General features: G+C 43.7%; 1 pseudogene; it reads right to left on the bottom strand.

The window, feature by feature from the left end:
• Positions 1-2,409: 2,409 nt before the first annotated feature.
• Positions 2,410-6,668, bottom strand: LOC133091789 (oligosaccharyltransferase complex subunit OSTC-like; annotated as a pseudogene).
• Between the last annotated feature and the right edge of the window lie 9,758 nt (positions 6,669-16,426).

Below are 16,426 nucleotides of genomic sequence, written 5' to 3' on the forward strand. Positions count from 1 at the left end.
GGGATGCGGGTTCGAGCCCTGGTCCAGGAAGATCCCACATGCAGCAGAGCAACTAAACCCATGCTCCACAACTACTGAGCCTGCGCTCTAGAGCCCGAGAGCCACAACTACTGAAGCCCATGTGCCACAACTACTGAAGCCCTCGCGCCTAGAGCCCATGCTCTGCAACAAGAGAAGCCACCACAATGAGAAGCCTGCGCACCGCACTGAAGAGTAGCCCCCGCTCACCACAACTAGAGAAAGCCCGCGTGCAGCAACGAAGACCCAACGCAGCCAAAAATAAATAAATTAAAATAAAAAATAAAAAAAATAAAGAGATGCCTGTTTCTTTAACCTTGGTCATGGCCAAGGGGCATGTTTAAACCTCTGATAGGAGAGCGTTTTCATGAATGAGAAATATGAGTCTCCCCATCTGCCTGCCTAGGGCCCACATTCCAAGTGGGATGAACAACACAGCACCTACCTCTTCTTGCATGATCTTACAGAAGGACCTACCTCTTTCAGAAAGGACCACAAGACTGTAGACTGGAGACGCCAACAGGACACAAACAGTATTAGAATAGGTGCGTAAAACGCAAAGGCTGCTTTTTGTATATAACAACATAAAAATTCTTATTTCCCTAAGTCAGTTGGAAGGAAGCATCAAATCAAACAAATTAAGACTGTAAGATGAGAGTGGGATGAATTGGGAGATTAGGACTGACATGAATACACTACCATGTGTAAAACAGATAGCTACTGGGAACCTGCTGTATAGCACAGGGAGCTCAGCTCGGTGCTCTGTGATGACCTAGATGGGTGGGATGGGGAGTGGAGGGAGGTCCAAGAGGGAGGGGATATATGTATACATATAGCTGATTCACTTCGTTGTACAGCAGAGACTAACACAACATTGTAAAACAATTATACTCCAATTAAAAAAAAAAAAGACTGTAAGATGAAAGGCTGGGAACCTTGGATTGTATTGATTTCTGAAAGAATGGTTGGTTAGCGCAAAGGAATGAAAAATTAATGAAATTTCAGGGTCCACCCTCAAGAGTCTAGACTAGCACTGTCCAGTAGGAATATAATGAGAGATGCAAATGTGAGCCACGTATGTAATTTTAAATTTGCTAGTAGCCATGTTTAAAAAGTAAAAAGAACCAGGTGAAATTAATTTTGACAATGTTATTTAACCTAATATATCTAAAATACTATCATTTTAACACATAATAAATTGTTAACAAGATATTTTACATACCAAGCCTCAGAAATCTGGTATCTTATACTTACAGTGTATCTCAGTTCTGACTAACCACATTTTAAGTGCCCAGTAGCTGCATGTGGCTGGTGGCTACATACTGGAAATCAGATTCAGACCTTTAAATAAACCTAACCTAGTAGTTATAAGGCTGAAAAAAAAATTGGAAGCCATCTAAATATTTGACAATGCTGCATAAACAATCATCCATCTATACAATGGAATCTTAGGTATTCATTAAAAATAATGTTATAGAAGAGAATTTATATAAAATGTGTTCAAGAGATAGCGGGAGCTAGAGTCTAAATAACACTTTATTTATTTTTTGCCAGAAAGACATTTTGTTTATTTTAGATGAAGTAAACTGAATAATATACAAACATCAATTCTCTCCAACAGAGTTAACTGACAATTACATTTAAGTCAAAGTCATTAATAAATGTGGATCCTGATAATTCAACATATGACCTGAGAATATTATCTATGCTACTTTTCACTCTAATTTCACCTAAAGCAATAATTATACTTTATTTATGTCCATGATCATAAATTAATAACACCTCAAAAAATTCAAATTCCATCTAGATAGAGCAATAGCAAGTGTTAAATAACTCTTTAAAGACGGAGTGCTCTAAAGGGGAGCAGAGAAATGGAGCCGGAGTGAAAGAGGGATGTCGGGGCAACACAGGTTTGTTCATTATTTGTTTCTTTGTTTCAGATGGGAGAGATTACAGTATGTTTGCTTACTGATGGAACGGGGGAACAATTGATAAGAAGTGAATTGCAGAGCGAACCTTTGAGCTGGTGAAAGGAAGTTGGATGGAGTGCAGAATGGAGACAGTGGCGTTAGGACCAGGCAGTTCATCCTCTGTACCAGGGAAGGCAAAGCATGTGGGCACACGTGTGGGGCTGGGAGATGGCGGGGGAGAATGTAGAGGTTCTCTTCTTATTGCTTCAACTTGCTCGATGAAATAGGAAGCAAACATTGTTGTATCCCGAAGGAGTTACTCCAAGGTGCTACACATGTTTCTCTCCGTTAAGTGGGAATGACGGGCATTTTAAATGATCTTCTTTTTGCTTTTGTAGTTTTGATTTCTAACAAGTGTGTAATATTATATATTTTTTCTTAGTATTAGGTGTCATCTCCCAGTGCCCTCCTTTCCTGCTGCTCATAAAGGTGATCCTAACCAGTCCTGCCATTTACCCATTATGTGTCCTTGAAGGAGTTACTTGTGTCTTGGTTTCTTCGTTAGTAAAATGGGGGATGTTGATGTCTGTGCTATTTAATCCACTAGGTTGGAAGAGTATTAAATGAGAAAATGTAAGCAAAAATACTTTGAAAAAGAATCAGCAAGGCATGGATTTAAAATGTTCTTGCTGTGGTTATTTCTAGTCTTGATAGGGAAGTATGAGGCAGGGGCGGGATCTAAGAATAGGATGGAATCATCAACTCACCTCTCACAAGTTACAAAATAGTTTTAAGAGCAAAAACTACTTTTCTGATTCAGACAGTGCTGCCTTCTTTTGTTAAGCTTCTGATTAAAAGCTTTATGCTAAACCCTGGAAAACAAAATATGAAACATGTTTCCTTTGCTGTTACATTAAGTTAACTTGATTATTTGATGCTCTAAGCTAAACTGTTTCCTACTGAGAAACGTTTTTCTTTTTTGGCTTCAGATACATTAATTGTGACATTTACCCACATTTTTGCATTTGTATTCAAAACCACCCAGAGAATATATAACCATGATTATTCTTTTGTTATTTTTTTTCAAATTACTGTAATTGCATTGTTAGATATGCTTCAGCACATGGGCCTTGCTGATTTGTCATCATTAGACACCTTCATAGAACTCTACTAAATAAAAAAATCACAAGATGAAGATAAAACGACTTATTTAAGGCACTTTGCATGAATTAAGTAATGATAGTGGAGTCACATAACTCCTCCTCAAGTATAATTCTGAACTGCTTTTGTGTTTCCTGGCATTTGAATATTTCATTGTCAGCCTCAAGGATTATAAAATGAAAAGACAATACAGAGTTTTTGCTGTTGTACAATGTGTAGACTATTAAAGATAAATGCTCGTTAATCTTTGCTTTCAACTTATTTACATCTTCTCCTTTTTTATTGTTAGTGTAACCCCAGCTTTAAAGACCATTTTGAAAAATGAGAAAAACACAACCATCTCTTCATCTGAATATAACCATTTCGTATTCTCGGTCCATCTTTGTCCTTTCACATATACAGCCTTCCATGGCTGCAATATAAATTGCAAGGTAAATTGTACGTATACAATTTTGAATATGAATTTGTGGAGTTGTATTTAAAAGAGTGTTTCTCAGGTATAGAATAATTGCCCAAGTTATGTCAAAACTTGATTGTGTTAGAAAAATACTGAGATCAGGAGACCTTGTGGAGAGGAAAACCCTCTGGATGGGGGGGTCAGGAGCAAGATCTGATGTGGTTGTGGTGGATGTCTTCTCAGATGGTCCTTGATTAAAATTTTGAGCATTTTTAGCTCCTATTTTGATGAAAATCCTATGATTTACACTGTCTCAAAACAATTTCAACAACGAAATGTTTTTCGCAATCGCTGTCGCTTATTTCACACACCACCATGTTTCAAGCTTGTGGTAGGTTGATTGCAAATGTGACCCCAATGTTTTACCCCTCCTTGTACCCTCACCCTTTGCAATGTGACTTTGCAACTATTCCCATTAAGAAATACAATCTGTTCACCATCCCTGGAATCTGGGCTGTGCTCCTGTTATACTTTGGCCAGCAGGATGCAGCAGAAGCAATGGTGTGTCAATTCCGAGCTTAGGACTCAGAGCTTGTCCTCAGAGATTGTGTGCACATCCACAATAGCCCGCGCCAGCCTGCCGGAGGATGAGAGACCATGTGGATTAGGGCCAAGTCAGCCCAGCAGAGGCTCAGCCCCCAGCCAACCACCAGCTGACCACAGATGCATGGGTGAGCCCAGTCAAGATGAGCTGAGCAGGCCCAGGTGAGCAGATCTGCTCAGCTGAGAACTCATACATGGTTGCTCTTTTAAGCTACTAAGTTGTAGGGTGATTTATCGTACAGAATTATTTTGGTAATACATAACTGATATAAAGTTCTATCACATTTTGACCCTTGGCAAATTCTATTGGATAATTTTTCCCCTTGAGTTTCTATTGTCACAGTAAGTTAATATTGGAGTGGGAGGCTATAGAGAGGACATATGCTTGGCTTCCATTGCCATCACCCATCTTCCACGAAAGGCCAAGGATTGGTAGAGACTATAGATTGACTGAGAAGTACTTTGAATCCCCATTGAATGCTTGAGCTCAGACAATCTACCTTAGGGCTTTCATGCATCTTTCTTCAATGGGCTGAATGTGAAGTAGGACTGATGTTATTTTATTTTTTCCCTTTTTTAACAAATCCATCAAGCCTATAATCTCTTCTCTACAGAGTTTCAAGTGAGCAGGAAACTGAAAAAGATAAATGAAAGTTGGAGTGGTATTGTTAAAGGAGAAATGGTCTCTGTAACTGCAGGTACCATCTAATTAACCTCAGAATCAGGCAAGGACCCTGAGAATAGAAGTGCCCAATTCACAAGCAACTAACTCAACCATCTGAAATTTAAGCAATTCATCCTTTTGTAGGGGAGGTGCTGTGGCTGCTGTTGTTATTTATTTTCATGCTAATTTTAAATGATTTAGGGTATAGATGTACCTTCATTCAGATGCAGTGTTTCTCAGTACAGTGAGTGTGACAGGTTCCTCCTATGGAGTTACATCACTGATGGGCTCAGGTATCTCACAGGTCAAGTGAGTTCCCAGACAGCAATAGCCCCTCAGCAAACAGCCAGTCTTGTCCTCTGTATGGCATTAGTTCCTGATTTCTTATTAATATGCTCTGATAAGGAGGTCGATTTAATCTCTTTGAGGAAGAGGGAGAATGAACTAAATCTGTTCTTCCTCCATCTTTTAAACATTCCTTGTACATGTTCCATGGTAAAAACGGCACATACAATTACTATCATTTTTATTTTTAATTAGAAAAATTACTTCTGCTCCTTTCACACATCTTATTGCACAGGTAACAGTCTTACATACGTATCTGAAATAATGTACCATCACACACTTTGTTTAAAGGCAAAGCACCACAGGTAAAGCTAATCAGCTGTCCAGGGCTCTCACCTTATGGGATCTTCCTTCCTGATTTTACATTAATTTCTGAAAGTCAGAAATGTCATCTCCCAAAAAATGTTAAGGGGTTTGTAAAAAATAATTACTTTATTCAATATGATAGCTGTAGAAATGGAATATATTTTCTTTAAGAAACGAAAAACTAAGAAGAAAATGCCAGGTAACATCACTGGCACGTCAATATAGACCAACAGAAAAGATTCTGTTGTAAGCCTGTCTCCTTGATACCAAGAAGACATTCTAGCCCAAGCTTTTAATATGCTTCCTGTGTTTTCACTAGATGCTTCTTTTCTGCTGCTTTTCATTCATCCTTTTCCATATTTCAAATCAGAGTGTTGGTATAGCCTTTAAAACTTCATTAACAGGAGCAAATCCAGTATCCATTGATTTATTCTCAAAAGGCACTCTCACCCATCAGATTGCCCGGCAGTTTCATTCTCATGAATACTCTGGCCATGAGAAAACTCAACAGAACACAGATGAATCCAGTGAATACAAGAAGGAGTCTAGGGCTTCCCTGGTGGTGCAGTGGTTAAGAATCCACCTGCCAATGCAGGAGACACGGGTTCGAGCCCTGGTCCGGGAAGATCCCACATGCCGTGGAGCAACTAAGCCCGTGCGCCACAACTACTGAGCCTGCGCTCTAGAGTCCACGAGCCACAACTACTGCAGCCCATGCGCCTAGAGCCCCTGCTCTGCAACAAGAGAAGCCACTGCAATGTGAAGCCCACGCACCGCAAAGAAGAGTATTCCCCGCTCGCCGCAATTAGAGACAGCCCGCGTGCAGCAACGAAGACTCAACGTGGCCAAAAATCATAAATAAGTAAATAAATTTATATTTTTAAAAAAGTATTAAAAAAAAGAAGTCTATTTAGTTTTGGAGTGTTTGGTGCCTTGGATCAGTCGAGCATTATGAAACCCAAACCTCCCACTGTAGACAGAAAGCTGGATGTGAGTCCTTCATACTATATTGTCCATTTACTCCCTAGGCCAAGAAAGCTGCGGGCCTCTGCTGCCCATGCTCATCAGTCACAGAGCCCACACTTGAAGTTCGACAGTAACATCATAAATTTTTCCTCCAGCGATGAGGAAGTAAGACACCACCACCAGAGCACACACCATCACGGTCAATGGCAATGTGCACCCAGGGTGGCTTCTTCAGCCTCGGACTGGGTCATGCGAACACTAAGAACAGGACTCGGTACAAAGCCTCCGTGTTGGTCATGGCAGGGGCAGCATTCCACAATTATTTTTAAAATTATTTTAAAAATTTGTTTTATTCAAGTATAGTTGATTTACAATGTTGTGTTCATTTCTGCTGGACAGCAAAGTGATTCAGTTATACATATACATATATACAATCTTTTTCATATTCTTTTCCGTTATGGTTTATCATAGGATATTGAATATAGTGTCTGTGCTATACAGGAGGACCTTGTTTATATTTTTTTAAAGTTGTAAAGTACAGAAAAATAGAAGGAAGAAAAGTAGAGCCTCATAATCCTATGAATAGTTTTGGAGCATTTATTTCCAGTCTTATAAGTATTTTTCTAGACATAATTGGAAATGCAAATGAATAAACAAACAGAAGACACATATAAAACCTAAATAGGGGGGAGGAGCAAAGTCAGAAATTCAAGTGGATTTGGAAGACGAGTGCCATGTGCCATTAAAGAATGAGGGTGATCCAGGTGCCAGAGGGTGGTGGTAGTGAGAGCAGGGTGAAGTTGTGGGCAGGCAGGCTTAGGTCAGGACTTAGCGGAGAGCAAAATTCATCATTAATAACAAAAAGCCGAGCGGACATAAATCTGGAGCTCCGTACTTACGAAGGCAGGCATCGTGCTAATTGCTTTCTATATGGTAACCCATTTAATTCTCCTAACAACCCTGTGATTAAAGTGTTACTGTTACCCCCATTTACACAGGAGGAAATATTAAATAACTTGCCCAAGGGTGGAGCTGGGGTTCAAATCCATGCCGTCTGTTTACAGTGTACTTGCCTCTTAAATGCTATGTGACTATTTTATTGTTTTCTTCATTATCATTGTCGGTCTGGACTCCCCACGGGACTCCAACAGGCACCTTAGCCATTTAGAAGGAGCGCGTTTGGCACAGCTGTGGAGAGTGTCACCTCACCATTGCAATGATTTCTTGACTTTCAAGCATGTTCCTCTGAAACCGAAATCTGAGTGTCATCCATCACCATTGATTTGTGCTAGTACCTATCAGTACCTTTTCTTCTTTCCACTTTTCTTTCAGAACACAATACATTATATTCAAACGGCAGTGATAGAGGAAACTTTCCTTTCCTCCTTCATCAACAACGCTGATCGATGGGCGCGAAAGCCTCCGGCAAGCAGCATCTGCTCTAACTCAAGGATCCCCGCCCGAGCAGAGGATGAAATTAACAGACACAAAGCAGTTTTGCAGCTCAACATTTGTGCAAGTCTGGCACATGCACACATCATTAGCAACTCTATCTGAGAAGCAGGGTCAAGGAGGTGAGCAGGAGAGGGGATCTCATTAAAGAGATATTCAAGGAAGAGGAAATTCAGAGCATTTAGGTAAAGCTTCATGGCTAAAATAGATGAACAAATAGCCAGGTAAGTTTGGGAGGTGTTGACAGACAATTTACATAATTTTGCCTCTGCATCTTCCAAAACAGAGTCATGTTATGCTGCCTATTTTACTTAGCTCCGTGGGCTAAAACGAAGCCTTTATGAGGGCAAAGATTTTGCTGTCCTGTTCATTGCTGTAGTCTGGGCTTGTAGCATATAAAATTAAATATTCATGGAATGAGTTAATGTATACTTGCTCAAAGCTTACCTTGACCTGAGCTAGGCAGATAAGGTCTGGCATGCTCAGCAGGAATCAAAGCAATATGCATGCCAGAAGAATGGTAACTTCTAACTAAAACTGATTGTTAATTAAAGTGTATGGAATCAGTTGTAAAATATTAGTGGAATGCCTCTCGTGTGCCCACCATTATTCTAGGCAATAGAGGAGATACAATAGAAGCACAAGACAAGGAAGATTGTGATTGGTCAGGCATGCTCTAAGTTCATTACTAAAGGCTTGCTATTGGCCAGGCACGTTCTAATTTCATTATTAACATTAGCATGTTCAATTCTGTCAACACCACCTACGGGGTAGGTTGGTAAAGTACAAGTGTGATCATCTCCATTTGACATACAAGGCAACTAGTACCAGGTCAATTTAGTAACTTGCCCAGAGTTCTAGGCTGGCAAATGTGGAGCTGGGATTGCCCCCGCCATGCTCTTTACTGCCATTCTCTGTGTTCTCAGCCCGTTAGGAATTTACCCTTCATTTGAGGACACAAAAGGAACACATATGAAGCAGAGAACAACTAAATCTTAAACTCTGTGGCCCTGGCAGCAAAAGGGAGAGGAGTAAGTGTAGACTGGAGTTTTGAGAGAGAACTTCTGGAAGGGGGCTGTACTAGATCTGTCTAGAATTCATCATTGGTTTGTTTGTATATCCATGTCTCCATCCTCCCATCTACTCATCCACTCAATCTTTCCATACACTCACCTAACAAACATTTTTTGAGCTCCAACTACGTGCCAGACCCTGAGCACTGCAGTGGTGGCTTTTGTGCTGAAGTAGTCATATGTTAGCAGTCTTAGCTTCTCTGCCTGGGAGGGCTAAGATGAAACCACACACACGCACCAACAGAGGGTCTCCTCTAGGCAGGACCGTTTGGTGCTGTCTATCAAAACTGAGAATGTGCATACCTTTAGTACTGCAATCCCGCCTGCTGGAATTTACCCGTGGTGAAATGACCTGTGCACAAGGGTATTCTCTGCTGTACTGTTTTCAACAACAAAGTATTAGAAATAGCCCCACGTTCATCAAAAGGGGACTGCTTAAATAAAACATGAGAGTACACCCAAAGAGATTACTAAGCAGCTGTAAATAGAAGTGAAGAAGCTAAAATGAGAATATCTTTAAGACATTTAAGTGAAAAATATCAAAGAGCATATGTATAGTGGGCTACCATTTAGGTAAAAGATGGGGAATATAAACATACTTGGTAGGATATCTATAAAATATCTCTGGAAAGATACACCAGACACTGATCACATCTGTGGCTTTCAGTGGAGGGAGCAGGTAGTCGAATGGCAGGAGAGATTTTCACTGGATACCTCTCTTGTATATTTTGAATTTTGAACCTTGTAAGTGTATTGCCTATATTCCCCTACAAAACACTCTTTTTCTTTCAAAAATTCATGCACCCAGACCCAAGTATTAGTGGTGTATCTATGAGTGCCAGAGTTTTCATTTTGGTCCCCTGAATCTTTCAAGGCCCCGAGAATGGAATCTTAGGTGCCAGGATGGAGTGACATCTGGAACCCACAGCAGCCTGACTCGTACCTGAAGTGCTGTGACATTTGGTTTCTGTCCTTGGCTGGCCCGGATACCCTCCCCTCTTCCTCTTCCTTGGCCGAGGGGCTTCTCCCCAGACCTTGGGTTTGCAATTTGCAAGACGGTGGTCAGGGTGGGCCTCACTGAGAAAGTGACATTTGTTCAAGGCTTGAAGTTGATGAGGGAATGAGTCCCGAGGGTATTGGAGGAGGGATTCCAGAAGGACGGAATAGCAAGGTCAAAGAATTGGAGGCAGGAGTATGCTGGGCCAGGTGGCAGGTGTGCCTAGAATGGAGTAAACAAGAGGGAGGGAAGAGCTGAAGACAAAGGAGTAGGCGGCAGTCTGTGTGGGGCTGAGGGAGGTGTGGACGGGAGGTCTTCCTCTCCCTTCCTTGAGATTCCACATCCAGACACTGCCTGTTTGTCCGTCTCATGTCCCAGTTCTGCCAACTGGTTGCTGCCTGGCTCCTGAGACCCAGTCCCTGTCCTGCACTCAGATCTGGTTTTGGTTTCATGGCCTCATGCCCAGTCCTGGTGACCAGTCCAGGGACCTGGTCTCTCCCAGGTTGGGGAATGGAGCCCAAATTCCAGTTTGCACTGGAAAGTGCAGCCAGTTCAGTCCCCACAGGGACTATGGACACCGTGAGGACAGACAGTGGCAAGGAATCCAGAGACTCATCTTTCAACCCCCGTGCTACGTTGGGCTTCCTCACAATTCTCAAATGGCACACCTTTACCTCGGGTACCCTTGGACTTGGATCCCTCATCCTCAGTCACTCCTTCCCCACCTTGTGTGACTCGCTCCCTATTTCACTCAGATGAGTCTCAAATACCCTCCTCCTCAGAGAGGCCTTCCTTGACCTCCTGATGTAAGGCAACACCTCCTGTGCCCCCAATCCCCTTACTTGCCCGAATGTTTTCAATACACATATGGAGGTGTTAGTTGTCTGTCTCTCTCCGCTTGAATACCAGCGTGGGCGCAGTTAGGACTTTATCTAGAACCCCCAAGCCTGTGGGTGGTTTGGCTTCCTGGTCCTTGCCTCAGTGAGTGAGTCTGGGTCCTGATTTTGGTCCCTCACAGTCATCCCTGTCGCACTGGAGAACCAGGCTCTGCCCATGCTGGAATGGGGAGTCCTAGGAATTAGGAGGAGACGTGCCATCAGCTAGAATGGTTTTAGGTCAGGCAACCCAGGAGCACCATGCCCTAACTCTGTTCCCTATCCTGGAGCAGAAAAACGCAGAAATGAGGAGACAGCGTCCTCCAACATTTTACAGGAAGAAAATACAGGGTCCTTTTACTTGCTCAGAATTGCATTTCCCTTGATCTTCGCAGAGCTTTAAGAGGAGTGTGAAGTGCTCATAATTTTAAGGGTCACGGTTGTCATGACGTGACAATCTACTTTTGTTCTTACTGATTCTTTGCTCTTGAGAAGCAACTTTGTTGCTAGTAGACTGGGGTTCAAATTCTGGCTCTGGCATTTGCTGACATTGGGCAAGTCAAGTCTTTCTGGGCCTGTTTCCTCATCAACCATGGGCTGGGGGAGCGAAGGAATGAGGGGTAATATCTACCTCCCTCCGTTAGCAGATGGAAAGTGTGGAGTACAGTCTTTGGTATGTAGTAAGTGCTTATTTAATGTTCAGCCCTCTCCTCCTTCCTCAGCCCTCCTCCACATCCCCCACCATGAAAGGTCTTTTCCATGTACTTAGTGGTCCAATATTGCCTGCAAGCTGTGAGGGCTTGAAAATACAGCACATGATCTTTGAGTTCTTCATCATTTATTACGCCCTTGTATGTTCCACATCCTGGTCACAGATCTAATATCTGTAAGAGCTGATCAGTTAACATTTTGTTGTTGTTTTTGTTGCCGATGGAATCACACTACATCTTGGTCAGTCTTTTCACACATGCATAGGTATGTTAGTCAGGGTATTGGCTCAGCTGCTACAACAAAAATACCTGCAAATGCTGTAGCTTCAGTAGGATAGGAGCTTGTGTCTTTATTACATAATAATCTAGAAACAAGTGGTAGGTCTAGGTTAGAGGCTCTGAGCTAGGAGGGCATCCAGAGACTTAGGTTCCTTCTCTCTTGTTGCTCTGCAAGTCCCTAGCGTGGTGTTTTTGTCCACACAATCAAAGCTAGAGCAACACCACTCTATCCACATTCCGGTCAGAGAGAAGGAGGAGGGAGAGGAAGTCCATAGTGAGTCCATTTCTTTCAGGGAAATTGCACTCCAGTTCCTTTGGCGCAAATGTGGTCACATGGCCACGCCTGGCAGCAAGGGTGCTTGGGAAATTTTGCTTCTGCCTCCATGGCCATGGGCTCTGCTAAAACTTGATAACTGGGGATCTATTATTAAAAGGAAGAGAAGGAGAGTGGATTTGGGGAACAGCAGTCTCAACACTCCTGGTCTGAAGGGAACCAGGCGAGAGTGTGGCTGGCTAGGTTGGGGCAAGACCGTGACCACTGGAAAAAGGCAACTGCTGACAGAGGTGGGTTTTAGGTAAATAGTGAGTACGCATTACCCCCTCCCATTTAAAAAAAATGTCATCCAACAAAACTGAAGGTAAACAATTGCATGCCCATACTGTGTTTGTAAGGGTTTCATACCATTCTGATCAGTCCACGTTGCTTTAGAACCCATTGGAAGTTTTTTGAAACTCAGACCCAAGGTTTTACCTCAAGTCATGAGGCTTTTGTGACCCTTGATGATCTTTAGGGTCAGTGCAGAAACAGAAAGCTGGTGTGGCCCATGGGCTCCTTTGATGGTGCCTGTGGTCACAGGCACAGCATCTTGACTAGGATACCAGGGCTTGTCACTTGTCACTTCATTTTTACTCCAGCATCCATGCTTCAGTCTCCATGTCCATTAACAAGGGCCAGAAGAAACAGAATGCCACAGAATTTGGGGGAGAGGATCACTCTTAACAGCGGTTGTTAAGTTCTCTGCCAGTGTCAACTGCAGCTGCATTGTGACAGATTTACCTCCAGGATCACAGACTGAGCTGATGTAGACAGAGCAGATAGTAAAATTAGCTCACATTTGTATTATTATTATGGAGTTGAAAGAACCATTTTACATCAATTCACTCTTTTGGTCCTCTCATTTGTGGTGGATTATTCTGTTGTTATTGCTATTCTTTCCAGTTTACAGATGAAGCAACTGAAGTGCAAAGAGATTATGGGTATTATTCAAGGACACCTAGATGGTAGGTGGTAATACCCATGATACTAAGTAAGACTGATTTAAAAAATTAAATCAGGACATGTTTGTTGAAAGAATGGGTAAATACTGATAATAAGTGTAGTCATGTCAGAAAACTTTGGACTCTGTCATAATAGTGAAGAGAACTCTCGTGGGCACTTCAGTGAACGTTCCACCTCCTCCTGATTTGTACTAGGGAATGACACCAGCACTACAGACAAGTGTTCTGTGTCTAACTTGTCACATTTCTTGGCCACTCTCTAGTTGATAAAGCGGGTTCACACATATCAACAGGCCTGTAGACTCACCAAGGATTGGGCCTGAGTCTTATTTCCCTCTGTGGCCACTGCAGGGCCTTGCACATAGTAGGTATCTTCTGAATTTCCATGGGATGAATGCTCTCATTGGTTCTCAGCACAGCTCAGGAGGGTAAGCAGGACAGATGATGTCCCCGTAGAAAAGGCCCCGAGACTGAGGCTCGGGGTGGCTGAGGGACGGGCTGCGTGTCCCAGAGCTAAGAAGCAGTGCTGGAACAGTGGTTTCCAGGTGTCTGACCCCCATGTTTCTTGCATTGCCCCACACCCAGATCAGCCCTTTAGCTACCTTCTCTCTGGATCCGAAGCACTCACTTACAGGCACTTCATAGGGCCACCTAAGTATCATTTTTCTCTCAGAAGAAGCCTCAGTCTTTTCTTCAGGAAATAAATTCAGAACTTGAGACAACTGGTCTGGTTCTTGCTCCCTTTCAGTAAACGTGGAAATGCATTCTTTAGAAAATGCAGTTCCTGCTCTTGAACATACAAGTGGGCTTTCTTCCCCAACATCCTTGCTACAAAGAATTTGGTCACAGGTCTATTTTATCACTTGATTTTTCTGAAAAATGAACAGGACAAGAAAAACTTCTTTCAGAGTCCTCAAGGCCTGACCTTGTCCTTTGTCCCCCAAACCCAAACCTTTTTCTCTTTGCACAGTTGGGCTGAACTAAATTCTATCCTCTGGAGATGACCTCCATCTCTGATTCCCATTGACCCTAAGATTCACTACCCAATTTGCACCTCAGACCTGATCCTCTTGTTCTTCAAGTCCCTCTCTTGACAAATGGCATCATTTATAAGTAAAAATCCCAGGAGACACCTCCCCTTCCTCCTATGACAGGCAGATTGTATAATGGCCCCAGTGATCCCCACCTCCTAATGTTCACACTCTGGTGTAATCCCTTCCCTGAGTGTGGGCAGGAGCTGTGATTTGCTCCTAATAGACAGAATATGGCAAAGGTCATGGGGTGTCCCTGCTGTGATTAGCGTACATAAGGCTGTGGCTTCTGTCTTGCTAGAAGTCTTTCTCTCACTGACTTTAATAAAGCCAGCTGTTACGTTGGGGAGGCCCACATGGCAAGGAACTGAGGGCAGCCTCTAACCAATAGCCAGCAAGGAATTGAGGCCCTCAACCCAACTGAATTCTGTCACTAACCATGCGAGCTTGGAAGTGGATCCTTCTCCAGTCGAGCCTTTAGGTGAGATCCCAGCCCTGACTGACAAGCTGACTGCAGCCTAATGAGACGCCTTGAAGCAGAGACCCCAACTAGGCCATGCCTGGATTCCTGACTGATAGAAAATGCAAGATAATAAGTGCGTGTTGTTTTCAAGCCACTACATTGGTGATAATTTGTTACACAGAAGTTGATAAGTAATCCACTTCATGACATCTAATTGGGCACTGAGTTCTACTGACTCTTCCTGTGAGAGCTCTTGAATCTCTATGTTCTTCCATACTTCTATGGCCTTTGCTTTGTGTCAGTCCTCATCAGCCCTTGTTTGGATAAAACCATAGCCTCCTGTGTCAGGCAGGGTCCCACAGGAGCCAGAGGCAGTCTTAGAGGGTCTAACTGAAGAGCGACGAGGACAGGTTAGGAGCACCCAGGGACCGGCAACGGCATGATGCCCTTATCACCCCAGACTTAAAGGGGAGCCAGTGGTGGTACCATGTCAGGTGGGAGCTGACATGGAAAAGGGGTTGTCCGGCCAGAGCTGTGGCTTTAGTTAGAGAGAACACAGCAGCTGCCAGATGGTGGGAAGAAGGCAAGGGGAACAGGTAAATAGGTACACTAGCCTCTCCCTCGTCCTGTCCTCTAGTCTCTCCTGTCTCCCACGGGGCAAATTCATTCAGAAGCCAGATTGGTCTTCTTCTGCCCTTGGACTGGGACTTACACCATCAGCTTCCCTGGTTCTCAGGCCTTCGGACTCAGACTGAGTTACACCACCAGCTTTCCTGGGTCTCCAGCTTGCAGATGGCAGATCGCAGGACTTCTCAGCCTCCATAAGTATGAAAGCCAGTTCCTCATGTTAAATCATTCTCTCTCTCTCTGCCTCTCCCCGTATTTCATACACACACACACACACACACACACATATACATACACACACACACACACATATACATACACACACATATATATACCATCCGGGAGACTTAGCCCTTTGACTTGGTATGTATGTTTACTGGCTGCTTCCTTTTGCTCTCAAGAGCAGGGACTTTGGTTTATTTACCTTTTTCTCCCCAGGGTCCAGAACAAATAGAAGTCCAGTTGTTCCTGGCAGCAGAGCCAGCTCCGTGGGGTAGAAAGCCCTCACTCGGGTGGAGCCGCAGAGAGGTGGAGGGGGACGGCAAGCTGAAGCTAGGATGCAGAGAGGGTGGGCCAGCAGTGGGTCCGCTACACCTGGCCTCCTGGACTGCGGCATGAAATCTCTGTTTCCCATTTTAAAATACCTGCTCCCGGGGTCAGTCGGCTTCTTTGAGGCAGGCTCTTCGAATATTTTTGGAAGATTACAAAGAGAGTCAGGACTTTTAGTCATTAGTTTTAATGACTGTTGATACTCCCGCTTTAAAAAGGGTCCTGTTTTGGGCAATGAATTAATTGATCGTACTACCCCTAGAAAATGGCTGTGACTGCGTCCACCCCACAGCCATCATAAAGAGCCGAGGGTTCTGGGTCCACCTCTGTCCTGATCGGGGGAGAACCAAGACTACGGTATGCTGGGAGCTCCTCTCTTGCCTCTTGGCACAGGACAGCTGGACACACAGAGGGCCAGGAGGGGCCCTCATCCCACTCAGCAACCTGCAGCCTCCCTCCCTGCCCGCCCTGCCCGCCCTGCCCTCCACTTGTCTAGCTTTCCGTGCATCCTCACGTCCCAGGTTCCAGTCCAGATTCCTCTGGGACTAAAGGCTGCCCCAGCTCCCCAATCAGCTGGGACCTTGACCTTCCCATCTCTTCCAGCCCCTTTTCCCCAGAGCTGGACCCAGCTTCCTGATCCTCCTCTGACCTATGCCAGATAGGATGCACTCACATTTTTTACCAAGAGGCCCACTCCGTGCCCCACACGCTTGCCTCAGACG

The sequence above is a fragment of the Eubalaena glacialis genome, chromosome 5 (genome assembly GCF_028564815.1).
Source record: "Eubalaena glacialis isolate mEubGla1 chromosome 5, mEubGla1.1.hap2.+ XY, whole genome shotgun sequence".
Lineage (NCBI taxonomy): Eukaryota > Metazoa > Chordata > Mammalia > Artiodactyla > Balaenidae > Eubalaena > Eubalaena glacialis.